The sequence below is a fragment of the Pteropus vampyrus genome, unplaced genomic scaffold, assembly GCF_000151845.1.
Source record: "Pteropus vampyrus isolate Shadow unplaced genomic scaffold, Pvam_2.0 Scaffold53, whole genome shotgun sequence".
NCBI classification, from domain to species: Eukaryota; Metazoa; Chordata; class Mammalia; order Chiroptera; family Pteropodidae; genus Pteropus; species Pteropus vampyrus.
The window spans coordinates 7,115,637-7,135,721 of NW_011888834.1; the positions used below are offsets into that span (position 1 = coordinate 7,115,637).

Below are 20,085 nucleotides of genomic sequence, written 5' to 3' on the forward strand. Positions count from 1 at the left end.
GGGGCTCTACTGAAGGCTACTATTTGATGGAGTGAGAATAGCCAGAGGTGAGTGGCCATCATGTGGCCACTTGATCCTTGGACACTGTGATGGTTTACTTCTATGTCAGCTTGACTGGGCTAAGGGACACCTGCATAGCTGGTAAACATTACTTCTGGGTGCGTCTGTGAGGGTGTCTCTGAAGGGAATTAACGTTTGAGTCTATAGACTGAATAAAGGTCCCCTCAGCAGTGAAGGTGGGGCTCTTCTATTCTGTTGAGGAACTGACTATAACAAAAAGGTGGAGAAAAGGTGAATTTGCTCTTTTTGCTTGAGTGGGGACCTCCCTCCTCTCTAGCCCTCAGACATGGGAGTTTCTGGTTCTCACGCCTTCTGGCTGACCACCAGCTTTCCTGGGCCCCAGCTTGCAGATGCTGATCGTGGGCTTTCTCAGCCTCCATAATGGTCTGAGCCAATCCCTCATCCTTCATAAAAAAATTCGATAGATAGATAGATAGATAGATAGATAGATAATAGATAGATAGATAGATAGATAGATGTGCTGTCTCTCTGGAGAACCCTGACTGACATAGTTAACTTTCAGTGGTCACTGTGCCAGCGGTGGGTGGCATGAGCCAAGAGCTTCCCTATCTGCATCCTCACGAGACAAAGGGACCTGAGACTGACTTAGAACCGCTTCTCTTCTTTAGTGAGGTGTTTTCCCTCTGGGGACCAGGGTCCATACTGGCTGGGACAGGCAGTAGGGATGATGCAAGCAGTGGGCTCAGCTCTGGCTTTAGAGCTCAACCAGAGTGGAGTCAAATACAGACTTCATTTCTCTTACTAGCTGTCATTAGTCACTTCACATGCCTAATCTTGCTTTCCCCATCTTAATTCTGCACAGAGTTGTACAAATTAAATGAGAAGAGCATGTCTGCTTTATCCAGCAAAAAGGAAGAGCTTAATAAATGCTAGTTCCCTTCTCTTTAGCCTTTTTCATCAGGGTGGTTACCAGGTACACATGCCTGCTTCAGAATCATTGCCCCGGGTCCTCACCAGCCCTGCACGTAAGGACTATAGTCTCGATTTGCAGATGAGGAAACGGAGGCTCAGAGGGTTTGTGTGGCTTGCTCAGGGTCACACAGCTAAAAAGTGAAAAAGCAGAGATTTGAAGCCAGGTCAGCTGGCTTTGAAGTGCTCTGTTCCTGAAGAGTCTCCTTGTTCTTCTGAGCTAGAGGCCCCTGCCACAGCCCTCCCAATGCAGCACAATGGGCCTCTCTCCTCGGAGTCAAGCTAGTCCTGACAGTACCAGTGAGTCCTTGAGCAGGAAGGCAGCCTGAGTGCCTGGACGAGACATCCCTGGTCATGGGGCTCCATTCTACACAAACTCTGCTCTCTACCTGGCTGGTTGCGGAGGTGATCAGCGGAGTGAGTGAGCCCGTGCCAGGAGAGGGAGTGGTCTCAGGCTTTAACCTATATAATGGATCAGAAGTGGGGTCCAAGTAGGTGAAGGGGAGACAAAGAAAGGCATTCTGAGAAAGAAAGGGGGACAGAGCTGAGCTTTTTCTGTAGGAGCAGGTACCTGGAGTTAGGGACCATTCCCCTTGGCCTGAGCTGGGGATAATTAAGACCCTACACTCATGGGGCACTTTACAGGTTACAGTCCATGTTATCCACATTATCCCAGGTAACCTTTGTACAACACCTGGGTAGGCTAACGAGACAGGTATCATCAGCCTCATGTCCAGATGGAGGACCTGGGGCTCAGAGAAGTTAGGACTTTTGGCTAAGGTCACACAGCTAGTTGATGGTAGAGCTGGCTCTAGGATTCAGGTCTTCTGACTTGTAAGCTCTTCCCTGTGGCCAGTGGAGGGACTTGATACTAACTGCTTGTTTTTCCATGGTCCTGGGAATTCAGGGAAAGTCAATCTGATCTGAGGATATGATGTAATTAAAATATGTAATGAGCACTTTCCACAGTTCTATAGAAGATATTATGCTAGAATTTTTAGGAGCAGAAGGAACCGGGTAGAGAACACAGGTCAAAGAGGCAGAGAAGGAAGACCAGGGCAGGGAATGGGAGACATCCCAGAGGTGGGCAGAGGTGTGCGTAGCCAGGGGATTTGTAACTGAGAGCACTCAGTTTTGCAGGATTGGAATCTGCATAACTAAAAATGTGTATTTATAGATCATCTACTGTGTGACAAATGCATTCACTTAAACTTTCATGATACCCTTGTGACATAGGAATTACTATCCCTGTCTTGCAGATGTGGGAATTGAGGCTCAGAAAGGCTAAGTGACATTTCCAAGGCCACTCAGTGTAGTGGGTTGAATGGTGTCTCCTAATAAGGTATATCCATGTCCTAACCCCTACAACTTGTAACTTTGTTTGGAAAAGATCTTTGCAGATTTAATTAAGTTAAGGATCTCAAGATGAGATCATTCTATATTACCTAGGTAAAACCTAAATCTAATGACAAGTGTCTTTATAAAAGACATACGGAGAAGAGACACACAGATCACAGAGAGAAGAAGGCTGTGGGAAGATGCAGGCAGAGATTGGAGTGATAGTGCTATAAGCCAAGGAATACTTGAAGCCATCAGAAGCCACCAGAGTTTTTGGAAGGAGTATGGCCCTGCTGACACCTGGTGTTTGGACTTCTGGACACCAGAGCTATGAAAGGATGTATTTCTGTTGTTTTAAGTTTGTGGTAATTTGTTACAGCAGCCATAAGAAACTAATACACTCAGTCAGTGACAGAGCCAGCGTTCAAACCCTTGATTCTTTTACCTTATCTCATGTGCCAGTCTGATATTTTAAATCCTCATGCCAATAGTTACATCATTTCTCTTGCACTCAAGACCCAAAAAATGTTGCTGCTCATAGAACATTCTGAGAAAGGATGTAAGGATGCAGGGGAGGGCAATACTCTCCCAGAGGGCCTAGCAATGCCAAGTAACCTTAAGCCATTGGCTAGTGGGAGCCACAGCAGGGAGTCTGACTTTATCCTTAATTAACCTGTGGCATCAGCTTTAAGTGGGCCGGTCACACGGCCTCTGCATTCTGGCTGTGAGAATTCCAAGATGTCATAGGGGTTAGACCAGGATTGAACACACACTATTTGGAGGATCTAGTTATGCTAACCCATGGCCCAGAGGTCCCGCAAAACAGCTCTTAGGCCTCTGCTCTCCCATCTTAGACACCAATTGCCCAGGCCATTCTCCTAGGCATGTCCAATCAACCTTAAGGCCCACAAACCAGCCTTAGTCCTAGAGGCGTGGACCCTACAAGCGTCTCACAGTGCTGTGGAATCTGTCAAACAGCCTTTGAGTTTGAATTATGTGGTCATGCTTGCAACACCTGCAAAAGGAATGAGGCTACTGGGCTTGTTCTGGGACTTTCAGAGAGTGGGCAGTAAGGCTGTTATCGCCCAAGGTCAGAAAGAACAGAATGCCTAGAATTCCAGGATGCAGGATGAAGGTTAAGAGACAATGGAGGCCAGAGTGGGCTTGAGGCCAGGAGGTCAGGCTCATCAGTAGGTGATTCTAGAGAGGGCATCAGACATCGAAGAATCATAAAGCAAAACCCCCCACCGAGGCAAACCTCTGGCCCTCCAAGAGGCTTTTTGCATGTTTCCTCTAAGGCAGAGGCCAGTCTTGGGCCTCAGGTGACCCCTAAGGAAGATCTGTAAACCTACTGCATTCAGCAGAAGGTAGCAAGAATCAAAGGCTCCCACCTCTCAATCCTCAACTGAAGGCTGATGTGTCACAGTCACTCGGCCTATAACTACAGAACCAGGGCTAGAGCTCAAGACAGTGTTCTCTTGACTCCTGCTCAGTGCTTGAGCCCAGACAGGGACAAGAGGTAAGGTTTCACTGGGCAACCCAGCACCTGAGTTGTCAGTTATTGACCCAGTATAGCAGATGGTGAGAGGACTCAGCTTTGAATGGCAAAGGTGAGAATGTGGTAGTGTTATTATGCAAATTAGATTCTGCATTGCCTCTAATCTTGCAATGGCCTTGGAATTTGACTGTGTGCTAGGCGTGTGACAGGTTTTATTGGTGGACAGAGGGGACCTGATGAGCTGCATGCATGAGCTGAGAAAAAGATGAGGAAGGGAAGGCTGACAGCCAAGACTAGGTAGAAAGGGATGAGGACTGGCCTAGGATGAGTTACACCCTGACTGCTGGCGACTCACCCAACATTGTTTTCCTGTTTGAAAACTAATCCACACATTCCCCAAGCTCCAGCATCTAAGAGTCTGTATATGGAAAAGCAAGTAATTGCACATTTTTCATTTTTCCTAAACAATTAACATAATCGGTCAAATTAATTAGGTATCAATAGCCCCACCAGGCAGAGATTTGGGCCATCAGGAGATAAGACACAGGAGTAGTTTTGATTGTGGGGTGAGCTTAGCTGATAGTGAGGTTTAGCATCAAGGCTGTTGACTGAAGAGGGACCTCGTGGATCTCCCACTTTCCCCTAGAACATCAGAATTTCAGAGATGGGGAGACCTGGCCATCGCTAGCCAGGGGTTCTCAACTATGAGCAGCCTCACTCCCTGGAAATGCGTGGGACTTTCTGATGGTCACCGGACTGGGGCACTATAGGCATTTAGGGGCCCGAGAGGCTAAGCATCTCACATGGCATACAACAACCACACACAACCAACAACTGTCCCTTCCAAAATGCCAATACCCTCCTCCCTAGGGACCAAAGCTCCTGAGGTCACCTTGAGTTGGTGGCAGAGATGAGACCGGAGCCCAAGCCTCTGGATTCCAGTGTTGGTTCTATTCCCTTCATACTGATCCCTTCTGTCTCCCACACACGAGGGTGCAAGGGAACAGTCCAGACAGGTGCCAACAGACCAACAATGAAAATATGGGGATGTAGAAGGGACAGCACAGCAGAAGGACTTGTTTACGTCGCCAGAGATGATGACCCACAATCCAGGGTTCCTGTAATGTAGTCAATGACCGGGAGCTGACAGAGAAGAGCAGCTGGTTCTCAGATGCCAAGTGGCCATTGATTAGGTGCACACTTGACTTCCTGAGGCACCTCTGACTGCTTGAATAAGTAAGCATTTTATTTGTCACTACAGGAAAGGCCTAGATAATGCCAACAGGATGTTTGAAATCGCGTGCGAACTATTTTTGAGAGATAAGAAGCTAATGCAAATCTAAGTGGTTTGAATAGATTGGTCCTTGGCAATGGTGTTCAAAGATAGCATAGGAAGTTTGCACAAAATCAGGGCACGGAAGCAGTGAATTTGGACCCAGGTCCTCTGACCACAAGCAGTACAGGAAGGAAGCTCTTTAGATCTGGGCCAATTATGTCTTTTTAATAGTCCTGTTGGAGTTATATATTACCTGAAATAAGCTGCATGAGCTACTTAAATGTCATAGAATCATATCATCTCTGTACAGTAGCCCTGGGTATTTCATGCCGATCAGAACGCTCTCACTGGCAGCCATATGTCTTATTTGGGTTTTCAAAAAGAGATACATTATTTTTTCATGAATGTGGTTTTCATTTTTTCCACAATATTTATTGAATATTTAACTCTGTGCCAAGCCCCGGCTAGCCATAGGGGTTTTTGATGATGAAAATGTGAAAGCGGTCCCCTAGGTGGAAATTTGGAGCCCTCAGAAGTTTCGCAGATGCTCCGTAGTCCTCCTGCGGTTCTTGGGCAGCCGCTGTGTGGCCCTTGTTATTAAGGGAGAGGCGAGGTTATGAGAGCACATGCCACGGAGGGCGAGAGAGACGCAGGGAGGGAGACGGGGCAAGGCAGAATAGTGTGCGGTTAACTGACTCTGGAGACTGGCGCTTGTTTAATTGCCCCCTTCAGGTTTGCTTCAAGAGGAAGAGATGGTGGAAGCCGTGGTCAAGAGCAGCCTCAGCCAGCACCTAACGGGCTTAGAAACACAGCTTTGGTTGTGCTTCTATGCAATTAGGTGGTGTCACCTGTTGGCAAATGCAGAGCTCTGGGCTTTATGTTTATGTCGAGAGGCAAGCCAGAGAAAGAAATTTAAGCCTGGAAAACTGACAGCCTCAAATGATCTACAGTGATGGCACTTTCTGGACTATTTTAAAATTTTAATTCAATATATACAGAAGATTCAACATATTGGAAGTAAAGTTCAGGAACACAGACTTCCATTCAAGGTCCCTGGATGGAGTGCAAGGCATTGTGACCCAAATACCATGTGAAGCTCTAGAATCAAAGCACTTGGAAGAATGAGCACATGAAACAAGCCTGTGTAATCTTACTCCTAGTCACAATGGTTGGAGTATTTCGTAGTGCTTTATAGTTTACCAGGCACTTTCACATGGATATATATAGATATATGCATTTTATGTGTAATGTTTTAACTACAAACTAGTAACATCATATTTCAGGACATCTATGTGACAGAAAAAAAAGAAAAGAAATCTCTGCCATCTTGTTAATTTTTTGCTATTAGCATTTCCTTCTAGGTTTTTTTTTATGTCTATTACTTATAATTTGGATATATATATCTTATCATTTTATTCTAAAATCCTATGAAATAGATATTATTATACCTAGTCTACAGATGATCACTTCAGGTAAGTGACTGGATTGCCCAACGTCATACAAGTAGAAAATGATGAAATGGAATTGGAACCCAGTCTTCTTAAGTCAAAGCCCGCGCTGCTCCCAGTAAAGTCCCATGGGACTTCCCCAAACCCAGGGCCAAGCATAAGTGGAAGCAAGACAAACGATCCTCGGGTGAGTGGTTGAAGGGTGCATGAGGGCTCGTCAGCCCCAAATCTGCCTCTCCACTATGGGCGGCCTCAGTGCTTAAAATCCTCACCCTTAAGCTCTTCTTTCTGTCAGATGTTGCCTCAGAAAGCGTCTGTTACAATGCACACACACACACAACCTACCAAGTATAATAAATTAAATCATTTTCATATCAGCAGAGCACAAACAATAGCATTTGTAGACATTTTCAGGAGTCAAGCTCTCTACTCACAGGTGGGAGGAGCCACGGAGGTGTCTAGCATTTACATTTCCCACCCATTTTCACAGGAGGAGACAGAGCTGTCCACTGCCTTTCCCAAGATTCAAGCAGGAGTCAACGGAGCCAGTGTTCGGGCCGGCATTGAGCTGCACTAAAGGGAAACTCTTATCTTTTGCAGTAATACTCTTGTTTTCTTTGTTCTTTCGTTCTTCTCTAATGCTTTGTAAGTTTTACATTTTGTTTTTATCTTTAAGTTAAAATCATTTAGACCTATATTTCATTACATTAAGAATAAAACAGATTTAGCATGCTTTTACTTCCTTTCACTATAAACCTGGTTCTGTCAGAATTATCTGGATTTTTAGTTCTGAATTACGATTATTGATTTCTTTCTTACATTTTATGCAAGAGATATCTATGGAGAACCTACTGTATGCATTATGTGAGGCACTAGGAAGGAATACAATGATGAATTTAACAGACATATTCCCTAGCTTCAAGTTATTTGACAATTGCATTCAGCTTTATAAATGTGTTGATTATAATTAGACAATATCTTTAAATTCTAGTGTTTTCTTTCTTTATGACCATTATCAATATCCTCTTTGTACTTGAATTCTCTAATTTGATAAAAAAAAAAAAAAAAAGTATTAGCTAGACTACTTCTAGAGTAATTATTCTCCAGGAAGGACTCATGGATACTTGTTGAGTCCTTACATTCTGGTCTTGTGGTAGGTGCAGAAGATAGACCTGTCCCACTATCAGTAGCCAAGCTGTGTTTGTGCTGTCAGCAGGCAGAGCCTATCCACCTGTTTCCACATACCGTAGTCCTCCCTTAACCCAGGGAATAAGTCCTAAGATTCCCAGGTAATGCCTGAAACTGCATATAGCACCAAAAACTGTGTGTACTATGTTTTTTTTCTATACATACGTACCTTTTCCCTTAAAGAAAGCACTTTCTGCCTTCTCTTTGGCATATCCAAATATCCAACATCACTAATCTTGCCTTACACTTTAGGCTATTATTAAGTAAAATAAGGGTTACTTGAACACAAGCACTGAGATGCTGTGACAGTAGATCTGATAACTGAGAAGGCTACTAAGTGACCAATGAGTGGGAAGCAAATACAATGTGGAGACTCTGGACAAAGGGATGATCCACATTCCGGGAGGGAGCGAGCTGGAGGGCGTGAGGTTTCATCATGCTACTCAGAACGGCGCACAAGTTAAACCTTACAAATTGTTTATTTCTGAAATTTTCCGTTTAATATTTCATATTACCGTTGACTGAGAGTAACTAAAACCGCGGATAAGGGTGGACTACTGTCTTCATTTTGAGCCTGGCTTCCTACCTGGTCTAGATGTCTGGGCACTGACAACCCAGATTATTCATTGGAACTCTGTGCTCTGCCCATCCCCCTCCCCCACTGGGCCTTTCGCCTTAGAATCTGTGCTCAGATCCTTTTTCTGGATTCCCATTCCCTGGTTTGTTCTCTGAACTCCCGGGTTGCCTGTGTCCTGTCTTAAATTAGGCCAACCACCCCAGACTCCTGCCCCTTCTGATCTGTTCTGTCCTCCTGCCTCCCACCACCTACTTCTGACAGCAGAACCCTAACCGAGTGGACACACAGCTCTCTGTTTTAATTGTTGGACATGTCCAGTGAGCTTTGGTGGGGAAGGAGAGGAATGTATGGGGAAAGGGATAACACACCTACATCTGTGTGTCTTTCTATCTTCCTAGTGGGTTTAAAATTGCAAAACCCTGAAAAAGAGGTTTTTTTGGCCTTTACTCCTCCCCAAAGAAAAACAGAAAAAAGTAACATTTCCAGGCTATCACATCTCTAAATACAGCAAATTCTAACTTAATAAGCACACTAAATTTGTACATGATGTTTATTTCCCAGGAAGAGAGAGAGAGAGAGAGAGAGAGAGAGAGAGAGAGAGAGAGAAGGAGAGAGTTTGCTTCTCTGCAAGGCATTATAAATTATATTTTGCGTATTTTACATATAATTTTCCCGCAAATTTCTCTCTCCCTTCACACACAAAAAAGTCTCATTTCAACTCACCCATGACTTCAAAATCTCTGGGAATTCTGTATCTCCAAATGAAAATCCAGGTAAATTGGAAATAATATAAAAATATCAAGAAGGTCTAGGGAGAGGATCTTAGCAGTTCAGGAAAAATTAAGCCTTTCTTTGCTTATGATCTTGATTTTTTAAAATATCCAATTATTTAAAAACAGAAACATAAACGATCTGAATTTTCTCATTTTTGTTTTCTATATAGTTGGGTTAAGGTACACACTGTTTCCTCTCTCTCTCTCTCTCTCTCTCTCTCTCTCTCTCTCTCTCTCTCTCCCTCTCCCCCATCTCTGTCTTTCATTCCTGTCCCACTGCCTTACTCTCTGGATCTCAGTTCGTCAATCTTTGCTGCTCTATTTTAAAACTTATAAGCCGGCCCACTTCTGTCCCGTAGGGCGAATGTGGTTAAAATGGCCTGGCTGAATGAGAGAGGGCAGCCAACCTCACTTGGCTCTTGGATTTTTTTTTATTTTTTTATTTTTATGGAGCCATATGAAACCTAGATATTAAACAAAAAATGCAAGACACTCCCACTACCGCACCCCCCCATCAATAGTGTGTCTGCTCAACAGTCTGCTCAGGAGACCAGATTTATTTATCTTTGATGGGTTCCTTAGAACAAGTATCTCCCTAAAGAGATGTAGTTTTCCATTTGACACAATACTTGTATTTGGGGCACTTATTTGGTAGCTGGTATTGGGACACATATGAACAAGGCAGTTTTCCTTGCAAGAAGTTCAAAGTCTACAACACGGGTGAAACTCGAGGTCACTAGGCTAAGTGAAATAAGCCAGTCACAAAAGGACAAATACTGTAGGATTCCATGTATATGTAAAATTCATAGAGACAGAAAGAGAGTGGTAGCAGCCAGGGCTTGGGGGAGGAGACAATGGGGAGTTGTTGTTTAATGGGTACAGAGTTTTAATTTGAAAAGATGAAAAAGTTCTGGAGACGAGTGATGGTGATGGTTGTACAACAATGTGAATGTACTTAATACTACTGAACTGCACACTTAAAAATGGTTAAAATGATAAATTTCATGTTATATGTTTTTTTACCACAATTAAAAGTTTTTAAATGAAAAAAAAGAAGCCCACAGTCTAGTAAGAGTTATCCATAGGCTTATACAGATAAGTCTTATAGTTAGAAAAAAGAATTAGAGGTTTCTTAGTCCAGTGTTTCAGAACTCAAACCTTTTTATTACTGGAACCCACAATAAAGAATTACATTTTATATAATAACTCGGTATGAATCGGATGATACTGATATATACACACACAGACGCACACATAGGTAGTCACTGATACATACACACATACAGACATACACATGAATATACACATAACTGAAATATAAACATAAATATATAACTGAAAATATATAACAAAAATGGAATAGGAAACATCATTTACTCTACTAAATGGGATATGTTCTGACTTTTTTTCTAAACTATTGTATGACATCTTATTAAAAAAAAAAATACCTGTTACAATCCACAAGTTGACTTCACAATCCACTTACGGATCTCAATCTGCAGTTTGAAAAACATAATCTAGACCAGTCTCCAACACAATGCAAAAATCTCCATCGCCACTCTGCTGTGCAGTCCTCCAGATCCTGCTTGAATGCCTTCCTTGATAGGAAACTCACTGCCTACAATGCTCTACAGTGGGTCCATCTAGCAATTAAAGATCCTCACCCACTCCAAACCTGTCCCAAAAAGGCTGGGACCCGCAGATAGGTGCTCAGGCACTGTTGATGATAAGTGGGCTTCAAGGAGGGGTGAAGGCATAGTTCCAGAAAGCAAGGTGGGGGTTTGGGGAGAACTGAAGAGAGGGTGTTGGTTGGTCCTAGAGGGCCTCTGGTATATGCGAGCTCCCCTGATCAGACCTTTGCTTTCCCCTCTGCCTCCTCGCTGCTCGCCTGGCACTGTGATTATTTCCTCATCTGACAGATGATCTCATTCCCCCAGCACCCTGACTCGCCGCCTGTGGGAGGGGTTGCCTCCCCCTAGAGGGGGCCTCAGCCACAGTAAAGGCTGATTCCCCCACCTTCCTTTTCAACCTGCCAGCTGCCCTGCAGGACTCCAGCCGGCTGTCCCTCCTGCTGTGCTCTTGGTCTTGAAACATGGGGTAACCCTGACCCAGTGTTTGAACATGGGCTGCCTGATATTTCTGAGTCCCCCTCAAGGGGTTCTGAAGACCTGCCCCTTTTCAGGACAATAGGACTCCTCCACACCTGCCTATGTCTTCCTGGGAGGAATAAAACAAAGACAGCACCACCACGTGGGGACAGAGCTGGCCGCTGGCTATCAAATCCCAGGTCCCGCAGGAGAAGAGGACAGTGCCTATACTCCAGGCGAGGATGGTTGGCTGAGCTAGAAGGGACCTGGCTCAGCCATAGGCAGGGACCAGGGCGTGGCAGTTGCAGATTTACAGCCAGCCACCCTCCCCAGGTAAGATCAGGTTGACCTCAGTGCAGGGCGGGGCGAAGAGGAGGTAGTGATCTCATTGCATCCTTAGAACTAAGAGAAAAGAATAACCCAGTGCAGACAGAAGAGAAAGAAAAGAATGCTACAATGGGAAATGGAGAGGAGGAAAAGGGGCTGAGAAAGGAAATGTAAAATACACAGGGCAGCTTCTAGCTTGAAAGGGGTCCGGGGGTCGGAGCCAGCTCCAGGGAAGCCAGACTCTAAACAAAACCTTTCTCCCTCAGCAACAAAACATGTTTTATGCAGAAAAAACACAATAGACATCTGACCCAGGCAATTCCTGCCAGTCCTCCCTCTCCTGAGCTCTGGCATAGAAGGACCATCTGTAGCTCATCCTCATCTCTCTGTCGAGCCATTCTTTTCTCCTCACACCATTTCTTCCAGGAATTGACAAAGTTTAATTGATTAAGTAAAACCAAAAGGCAGCACAATGGATGCCAGACCCCTGCTGTTTCTCCTCTCTGGGGCTGCTGGTTTTTTTTTTTTTTCCTTTGTCTAAAAAGCCTCAAATAATTTGCATTTCATTTCTACTTACCTGCAGTCCAGTTAGAAGCGAGCTGCTCCCTTCCTCACTCCCTCAATTAGTGGTACCTTGGGCTTCTCTCCACATCAGCACCACAGCTCAGCTCTTGCCATGACATCACCTCCGAGCTCTGTGATTGGCCAACAGTAGGTTGCTTGGCAATTGGACGGTCTCCTCTGGTGGAGCAGGGATTGCCTGAGTGAGTAACTCTTAGCAGGCCAGAGAGTGGAAGATGATGTCAGACAAGTAGCCTGCTTTCCATACTGCCTGTAGAGCTGGGGAACCAGAGAGTGAGGGTGGGGATGAAGAAAGAAAGAGGGAGTGGTACGGGAAGGTGGGGGTGAAGGCACAGCTTGCAAGCTAAGCCACCCAGTGAGAGAGCACCTGAAGAGGGGGAATGATGAATGATTTCCAAAATCTTTAGCTCTTTCAAATCTGGGGGTGGGAGAATATGGAATCTAGGGGAGAAATCAGAAAGCACAGATGAATCCTAAAAATAGCTTCCTAGAGGGCTTGCTGCCTGTTTCCAGCATTGTCAGAAGGGCTGGTGGGTTTGAACAGTGACTCACAAGGCAAGGAGGGGCTGCAGGCCCTCCAGACCCTGGAGCTGGGGAGGGGGCAGCACAGGGGTCCAGGAGGGCAGGGCTTCCCTCTCACCACCTCACTGTGATGTTGGCCACACCTGTGCTGTGGCTATTTGACTGGCACTGATGGGTCCTCACAGCCCAGCCAGCCCCGCTGGGCCTTCCAGAGGAAGGAAGATTGTGATGGAAGCTGAGGGTCATCACTACCCCAGAGATTCCTAAAGGAGGTGTAATCTTGATGGGGGAGGGGGTGATGGGTCATCCAAAGGATTTTTTAGTTCCCTCTGGGAGTTGGGGCAGAGAGCCCCTGATGTAACCTTCTCAAACTGCTTACCCTCAGCCAGGCAGCCGGAGGTGGCAGGGCGAGGCAGTTGGAGGGAAGAGCGAGCCCCGCTTCTGCAGAATGCTTCTCCCTGTCAGAGCTTCCCGGGGAGCGGCCTCCATCCTGCGTTCCCACGGCAGGCACAGACCGCTCCACCGCCCAACCTTGCCTCACCCTCTTTTTGGGGGGAGGAGGATTTTTTTATTGTAGTAAAGTATACATAACACAAAATTTACCATTTTTACTATTTTTAAATGTACAGTTCAGTGGCATTAAATACATTCACAATGTTGTGCAACTGTCACCATCATCTGTCTCCAGAACTTTTTCGTCTTTCCAATTATGACTCTGTACCCATTAAATACTAACCCCCCATCACTCTCCCCACACACTCTCAACCTCTAATCTACTTTTTGTCTCAATGAATTTGCCTATTCTAACAAATTCATTACCTCATATATTACCTCATGCAAGTGGAATCATACATGATTTGTCCTTTCGTTTCTGGCTTATCCTTTATCTCACTTAGCATAGTGTCCTCACGTTCCATCCACGTCATAGCATGTGTCAGAATTTCAGGGCCTCGCCCTTTTCCAGGAGGGTTTTCTCAACCACACTCGATTTCACAGACCCTCACCCTCTATCACCACACATAATGACAAAAAGTTACCGTGAATTCGGCCTCTGCTTTTAAATTATGTTTTTTAAACTACAAGAGCAGCAATGAGCATTTGCACACCACAGTTTGTGCATGTATAAGAAGTGTCGTACGGTCACTCCGCAGGCAGCTGAGAAGGCAGCAGGTTCTCAGGCCCTGGCACTGACCCCGGCCTGCACCCCATGGCTGGGGCCCACTGGTTGGTGTCTCACTGCCCGGTGCCCTGTGTGGTTCTCCAGGGGTCTCCTGTGGACGTGTATCTCCAAATCTCCCACTTCACATTAGGCGGGGGAGTACCCACTGGGCTGCCCCCTCTGACCAACCACATGACTCCGGGGTAGCCAGAATAATATACAACCGCAACAGCCTTTGGAGGTTTTGAAGCTCACCCACGCTGGGGCTGTCCCGTCATCTCCCAGCAGCGCTGCAAGGACAGAGGAAACCGTTCTTCTGTTTGAACAACACACTGTCATGCCTGCCACATACCACTAACCCAGGCCCCTTGGGTCCTGAGCTGGCCCATTTCAGAGGCCATCAGGCATGTTTAAGGATTCAGAATGGTTTCTCAACATGGGGAGACAACAGAGACCACACTGTACACCAGGCTGGAATCGTAATCCAAGCAAACCTGAACTGTGTGGCTGCCTTTGCAGTCAGGGGAGCCTCTCTCCCTTCCCCCATCCCTCTTTCCTCTTCCCTCCCAGCCCTGAGAAGTCTGGAACTCCACAAATCTGCCTGCTCTGGAAAGTGAGTGGATGGAGGAGGAGACAGTGAGTTGCCATGGTGATGGCAGCCAATGAGAGATCTTGTGCTAGTAGGGGAGGGGAGCACTCTGTCTATGTCCCCCTAGCTGACTGATAGGAGGGTGGGGCTGGGATGGGGAGAACAGACAGGACAGGACGGCAAGAGACCAGGGTGGGGGAGAAGGATAATGGGGAGGGCTGCCCCATTTCTAGGATTAGCTAGCTACCATTTGAGTATTAGCCTGTGATGGGAGATTATGTGTTTTTTCATAATGTTGTGCTGCCATCACTGCCATCCAGAATTTCTCTTCTTCCCAGACTGAAACGATATACCTATTAAATACTAACTAACTCCCTTTCCCTCTCCCCACGATCCCTGGTAATATATAACCCGTAAATCTCACAATAGCCCTATGAGAAAGAGCTTCGCCTGCCACCCTATTTACAGGGTCAGATAGGAAAGGTAAATTGAAAACAGCCTGGCTGTCGAGTGGTGAGGCTAGATTTGAACTTTTGTAGAGGAGGGAAAATATTTTGGGGAAGAGGGAGAGGAAGTAGAGCCACGGCCCCTTGGGTCTCACCAGATGGGAGCGTCCCAGGTCTTCCTTGAGGTGGCATAAAGCAATATGGTGATGAAACAAAGAAAGAAACGTGTGCCAAGCATCAAGTTCAAGGGATAAAGGGTGATGAGAGAACAAATGCAAGAGAGAAATCAGCAAGATCAAGCTGGGAAGTTCAGAGGGGTGGGGGCGCGACCAGGGAACAGATGGAGGGAAAGGAAGATGAGCACGTGCTCCTCACACCTCAGTGTCCAAAGCTGCAGCGAGGTTCACTGAGAGAGGTCGGCAAGCAGAGGCTGTCTCTGGACCTGCTGAGACAGCTGTGGGGTGGGCCAGCTGACTGTGATCAATCCATCTAAATGCAGCAGCTAGACATTAGTCAAAGGGACATGAGGTCCACAATGCACAGACTTGTGACTTTGTTCCGCTGACCCAACTTTCACAGCTCAGGTTGCACTGTGGCAATGACATTGGGAGGGGGCAGGTGCGGCCATTCCCTGAATCCCATGTGCTGCCTAGCTGCACATGGGGACACCATCATTTATTCTTCAAAGGGTGGAAACATGACTATCTAATGTGTGGAAATGGAGACTCTATATCCTCCTGTTGATTTTGAAGTGTGAAAAGAAGCAGCAGCAAACGCTAGCAATAAATGATTGATTATCCAGAAGCCAGGCATCCAAGGGCACTCCCTGCTCAATGAATGACTCACAATCATTCACAGTCCCTGGGCCGCAGAGAGGGCCCAGTCCCCAATAGGCCCAGTCTGTCACAGGAGGAGTTTTGCTGTAGGCCCAACTGCACGGTCATCTTGGAGACCCTTCACAAACCTCTGATCTTCCCAAACCTCAGGAAATGCGATCCTAGCATTGCACAGGAAGTCAGACTATCTGGTCACTGCATGTATATCTCCTTCACTCACATCGATGGAATTTTTTTCACTGTATTAAAAAGCAAATGGACTCTTATTTTCTGCCTTTTTTTTCAGGATGAGACTAAAGTTTGGGGCATATATATATATTTGTAGAGTGTGTTGGACTGAATATTGTCAGATATTTACTTAAGACAAATAAAGATGTATGCACTCTGCATTGTTTTTAACTGTGAACACTGTTACTTTACTTGAAAAACAGCTATGGTGACTTGTGGCACTCTTGTGACATCAGTGGCCTAGATTTTTTCAATCTACTGAATTACAAATTCAGCCAATTCGAATTTAGGCAATGCTGGATTGCTAGAACTATTTGTTTTGCTGACAATGATTTGTTATCTAAATTGTAATGGTGGTTAATATTTAGAACAATAACATATGACATTTATAAAAACATATATGAAGTGAGCTGAAACTGTAAGTCAATTACGTGCCTGCCACAGAGTGTGTGCTCAATAAATGTTAGCTATTGTTATGGTCATTAAAGACAAAAGTAGAATACCCATGGGTTTGCAAATAACAGAAGCCCATTTCAAACTCGTTAACAAAACAAGATAATTTATATCAAAACTTGGCAGTAAACACACACACAGCAAAAATGGGCAAAAGATATGAAGAGACATTTCACCAATGAGGATGTACAGATGAAAATATACACATGAAAAATATGTTCAATGTCACTAGCAATAAAGGAAATGCAATTCAAGACAACAATGAGATATCACTATATACCTATTAGAACAGGTAAAATAAAAAACGACAATACTAAATGCTGGAGAAAATGCAGAGAAACTAGAACTCCCATACATAGTTGGTATGAATGTAAAATGGTGCAGCCACTCCAGAAAATAGTCTGTCAGTTTCTTAAAAACAAAACAAAACAAAACAAAACAAAACAAAACAAAACAAAACAAAACACACACTTACCATACAACCCTGGAGTTGCATTCCTAGGCATTATTCCCAGAGAAATGAAAACATGTTTGCACAAAAGCCTGCAAACAAATGTTCATAGCAGCTTTATTTGTAATAGTCCCAACCCTAAAACAACCAAAATGTCCCAACAGGTAAATGGTTTTAACAAACTGTGGTACATCTATACCATGGAATACTAGTCAGCAATAACAGTGAATGGACTATTGATATGCGCAACTTCAATGGATCTCAAGGAAATTATGCTGAGGAAACAAAGCCATTCTCAAAAAGCCACAAACTGTTCCACTTATAGGCTATTCTCAAAATGACAATATTATAGAGGTGGAAAACAGATGGGAAGTTGCCTAAATTGTAATGGTGGTTAATGGTGGTTAATGAGGGATGGTGGGAGGGGGGTTGATGGTATAAGAGTAGCAGCAAGAAGATTTTTATGGACTAAAATAGTTCTATATCTTGATTACAGTGGTGGTTACACCAATCTACACATGTGATAAAATGGCACACATTGTACCAGTGTCAATTTCCTGGTTTGAAATCCTACTAGAGTTATGTAAGTCGTAACCATGGGAGAAACAGCGAAGGGTACGTGGGACCTCTCTGTGCTATCTTTGCCACTTCTTCTGGATCTACAATTATTTCAAAATTAAAAGTTTTTTTTTCTTTAAGGCAAAGGGAATGTCAGGAATATTTCGTGGAACCCAAAGCAGGGTGGAACCCCTCCTCCCAAGAAACAAGAACCAGGAAAGCAATTATGGCCCCCACCCCTTTGCCACTTCCTTCCTTTCTCTTTGTAGACGCCCCTCTGCTGCTCCGTGCACGTGGCTGCCTCACAGCCATGAAGGATCCTGTCGCCATCTGGCAATCACTGGAATCCTTTGTACTTGAGCCACACAGGGAAATCCATTAGCTCTCTCTTTGATTCAATTCAAAATTCCCAGAAAAACAAAATTAACCATCCCTGTCTGGGCCAGGATTCCATGCCTTGTCCCATGGCAGTGGGGTCACACAGCACAGACCTGCCTGCCAACACGAATGAATACCTTCACCTCTTCCTCATTGAGACCTTGATCCTAAGTCATGCCCTTTCTCCTTCAAGACAGTCCCCAGCTGGTCTAGTCTATGGAGGAATGATAAAATCTGCCATCTATATTCCGCCTGATAAAGAACGTGGGGAGAAAGACTGGACAATAGCCACAAAGCTCCCATAAAAATTAAGAAGGAAGGGACCAGGCAGAGCCGCGGATTACCTAGCACCCAGCAAAATGGAGCTCGAGGCCATGAGCAGATACACCAGCTCAGTGAACCTGGATGTCTTCCCCCATCTGACCATGGTGCTGTGGGCCATTCACATGTTCTCCACTGCCTGGTTCTTCATTTATGAGGTCACCTCCACCAAGTACACTCGTGACATCTACAAAGAGCTCCTCATCTCCTTGGTGGCCTCACTCTTCATGGGCTTTGGAGTCCTCTTCCTGCTGCTCTGGGTCGGCATCTATGTATGAGCTCCCAAGGGTTCCATCCAGGCATCTTCACTGAATCCCTGCTTTTGTAAATTAATTTTTTTACTGTTGCTGGAAGTGTTCCAGTTGCTCTAAATGCAGCTCACAATAAAGGTGGACATGTCGGGGTGGGGCAGGGGCGGAGGAAAGGACCTGCAAGAAGGCAGCCATGTGTTGATTGCTGGGTATCTGACAAAGCTTGTGGCTATGTGTGGTGACTCCTGCAGGCACATGGAGAAGCTCCTTGGTGAGCCAGTGTAGCTACTCCAGGTTCTTGTCCAGGGTCCTCCAGGGCCACCCCGGGGAGGAGATTGGGCAGGAATTGGTTGTGGGGCATGTGACACTTTCTGAATGGAGCTGACAGCCTCTGAGCTTGGGCCTGGGCTTGCCCGAGGGACTGAGAAGCCGGTGGTTTGGGTTTGTCCAAAGACTTGGTTCCCCAGGCTTGAGATTTTCCTGGCAGCATAGTGCTTGTAAAACCTTAATTGGCAGCCCTTTGATTTAATACAGGGAGTCTTGATTTGCTGGAAGTTTTTTCTAGATAGCTTGCTAAGCTGGTCAGGCAGAGATGGGCCATGTCTGAGGGGCTTCGGCCTCTTAGAAGGACACCTGCCCATATTTTCTGCCTCATGGGTTTCGCCTTAGGGTCTGCCTCACCTCATTAGGCTAGTGGGGAATTCCAAACTTGGTCTTAAAGTGTGCTGCACAGTGGTAGGAATCGCCACCTCTGTCTGGCAAGAGGATGCAGCAGACAGACTTGAAAAAAACATCAAAGGATCAGGTTCCCCGACAACCTTGATGTGACCCAGATGTCCTTGTTTCAATGGCCAGGACCTCATTGCTTCATAATTGGTGTGTCATATTTAGTTCTCAACATAGGTGGCTGCACAGAATATTAGGCATTGCAGCTCCATAAGTCCTATGATGAATTTCGAGAATGAACTCGAAGTGCTCTCAGCTCCTATACCATAGGCAGAAAGGACTGCCAGGAGCAGAATTGCATAACTGACCTGTTTTCCCCTATTCACTTTAAGCCAAGTGCCTCAGACTGGTTCATGTCTCCCATGCACCTTACTGAAGTCCCAGGGAGAGGCTGGCACAGTCGGACATTCTTTAAGGTGGCCTTTCAAGCCCCCTAAAGCCTCAGCCTCTGGAGGTAAATTGTCCAAGTCCCCAAAACAACTGACCTTAATTTTACCAGCTGCTCAGTCTGTGTTCCACGAACGTTCCTTCCCATCCCAGAAAGGTGGACTCCTTATTGTCCCCAAGCCCAGAAATGGGCCAGTTATGTGGTTATGTGCTGCTTCATTTCCTGGTAGCAGGTTGCATCTTATTCAGAGTCTTTTGGCTGCAAATTAACAGGAAACTACTCTAAATTACCTTAAGCAAAACCAGGAAGTCCATTCAAGTTTACAGGGACATCACATAGAAAACCAACACGAAAGGACAGCTGGACTGGAACTGGGAACTGGGAGCTAACAGAATCTGGGCAGTTGTCTTTCTCTCTTCTCTCTTCTCTCTCCCCGCTCCCTCTCTTCCAGTCTCCCTGCCTCCTTCTCTCCTTTTCTCTGTATGTGGATGTGGGTCCAGCCCCTAGCACCACATGGTCACTCATGTCCACCTCTGCATCTATCCACAAGTTTATTTCCTTCCATCTCCATGACAGACTCTCTGCTTTCTGAGAGCACCATAGCCATCCCATGTTGCTTGGGGTGACAGAGAGACAGACTAACGCTCTTTCAATGCCGAGTTCAAATGTCCAGACAAGAGAACTCATCTGGCCCA

The 20,085-nt window shown here is 45.5% G+C and overlaps 1 protein-coding gene and 1 pseudogene across 3 annotated transcripts in view; one reads left to right on the top strand and one right to left on the bottom strand.

Moving 5' to 3' along the window:
* STMN4 (stathmin 4) overlaps positions 1-12,149 on the bottom strand; it is a 20,313-nt gene extending 8,164 nt beyond the window's left edge. Inside the window, exon 1 of one of the 2 annotated variants that reach the window (XM_011360306.1) lies at positions 12,080-12,130. The gene's annotated coding sequence lies outside the window, so the exon portion shown is untranslated. Of the gene's footprint in view, positions 1-12,079 lie in introns of both variants that reach the window. The other variant, XM_011360303.1, reaches the window with a different exon arrangement.
* Positions 12,150-18,036: 5,887 nt separating this feature from the next.
* Positions 18,037-18,424, top strand: LOC105292184 (annotated as a pseudogene). The gene has a single exon (XR_895899.2). The product of XR_895899.2 is annotated as a transmembrane protein 258 pseudogene (transcript).
* Positions 18,425-20,085: the final 1,661 nt, after the last annotated feature.